Source organism: Daphnia magna, linkage group LG10 (assembly GCF_020631705.1).
Source record: "Daphnia magna isolate NIES linkage group LG10, ASM2063170v1.1, whole genome shotgun sequence".
NCBI classification, from domain to species: domain Eukaryota; kingdom Metazoa; phylum Arthropoda; class Branchiopoda; order Diplostraca; family Daphniidae; genus Daphnia; species Daphnia magna.
In genome coordinates, this window is record NC_059191.1 from 4,695,382 (window position 1) to 4,697,575 (window position 2,194).

At 36.1% G+C, this 2,194-nt stretch overlaps 1 pseudogene; it reads left to right on the plus strand.

Moving 5' to 3' along the window:
* Positions 1 to 353: 353 nt before the first annotated feature.
* Positions 354 to 1,129, plus strand: LOC123477106 (annotated as a pseudogene).
* The last annotated feature ends 1,065 nt before the right edge of the window (positions 1,130 to 2,194 follow it).

Genomic DNA, 2,194 nt, shown 5'->3' on the forward strand with positions numbered 1-2,194 from the left:
AGCGTAAGCTTAACTTATTGTTTTATTTCATCAAGTTGCTTTCTATAAATGGCTTTATAAAAAACGAGGAAGATTATCTGAAGCAGGTGCCCCTTCTATTCTGCTGCATGACCCGAAGAAGGGCGATTGACTACATTTCTGTATTCCAGAAACTAAAGTACACTATAATCTTTACAATGTTTATTTCGAAAATCTTTAACAAATCCTTTTTTTACCTTTCTTTAGGAAATTATGCCTCTTCCTAGGGTCCAAAGAATCGTCACGGACTTTGAACGTGCAATTTTGTGGCAGTCCGTAAGATGTTTCCGAATTGCAACCACTTCGGATATAATTTTCATTTGTCTCAAACAGTTATGAAGAAGATCCGTGACTTCAAACTTGCTGCAGAATATAACAAGAAGAGCGGGAATCCTATAAGGGACTTATAGGGACTTATATTTCGTCTGCTTTGCTTAGCCTATCTTCCAGGTAATAAAAATGAAATAATATTTCTTTAAATTATATGATAAAAATGTGTCTTTTTATTTAGCTGAAAAGATACCTTTAGTATCTAGACTGCTAGAGTATACGGAGAAAAATAGGATCCGAGGTCGCTTTTGGACTCCTGTACATCGACCCTGTTTTAGCCAGCTGTTAAGAACAAACAATGATTGTGAAGGGCTTCATAATGACTGGAATAAGGTATTACTAGATTCCAAAAACCATAACACATTTTTACTCATTATTTAACTTTTATAACTAGCGGGAGGCCATAATTTACCGTTTTATTAAATGACCATGATGCTAGAACAGTTGTGCGAGGACGTACAGTTGACGCAAAATATACTATCGCACGAAAAAATTAATGCTTATCTGAAAAAGCAGACCCAACTGAAGAACGCCATCTGATTCACAATGTGGCCACGCTACCAGGAAAACGAGGTAACTACACATGATCCAACTAATTGTTCCTCATATAACAAATTCAATTTATTTAAAATAGCTTACAACTATGGATCTTTTGGAGGAAATTATTCTACAATTAAAAATTTACTTCCCCTTTGTGATTTCCGACCATCAACTGAATTTGAACCAATACCAAATTGATGATTACGATACGTCTCTACATGTAAGCGACGATGAATTCTGATGTACTATTATGTAGTTATGCTATATGTGTCATGTGTAAGGGTCAGTAATTTACATTAATGTGATTCTATTCATTCAGTACATTTCTTTATCAAGTAAGACATACCTGTAGTTCAGAATGATTCCCATTCAGAAAATGTTTGACCAATTAGCCTCTGAAGAAAGCAACCAACACCAACCAGGCAGGGTCCTCAACAACGCACTGTCAACAGCCAAACCAGCAAAAGCCTTCATGGAATACCTAAACAGAAGGAACAAATGAAGTGCATAAAGGAAAAGAAAAAGACAACACTCCAACATAAACGAGAACAGGGATGCTGAAATGGCACATCCAAAAGTCCTGCAGTATCGGACTTACGTCAGACCACAAAGAAAATAAAATAATCAAACCTCACAACTAACAAAATGGAACATAACTTACAAAACCTTTTGGACTATTTTTTGGACACCAGAGACGTTTTCCGGATTCCTTCCTGTCTCTGCCAGAGACCGCAAGAAGCACACTATATAATTACTCAACACATTTTTACTCTATTACCTGTATTTTTTCCCTATTTGTCTCACAATACGTTCCTAAAGTAAGTTGGAATGGCAATAAATTATGTGGTACAGCTGAACTAGAAAGAAGCTGCAGTATATTTAATTTGGTTAGGAGTAGCAATTATTTATTTTTGTTTAAACAATTACCTTTCTTGGTTTCCGAAAGCTACTGCACTTTTTTCTTAGGCAATAGCAGTTGAAATTAGCTGTCAAACAGTGATAACAAAAAAAAAAAAACAAAAAAACCTGTAGCAACCAATGGAAAAGGCAGAAAAATATTTTTCTTCTGCTAGGACTCAGGAACGCGATTTTCCTTAGAATTATCCGCACAATCTGGCTTTCTCTCAGGGAATTCCTAGAGGCAGCAGATACAGCAAGGAAACCGGAAAACGGCTCAGATCTCCCCATCACTGCCTCAGATACCAAACAAACAAACCAAATTTGACATCTTAATCGATTTCGGCTTCCCAAAGCTTTTGGTAGATTAATTTCAGCAAAAGTTTCATGGGTACTAAAAACCCTATCA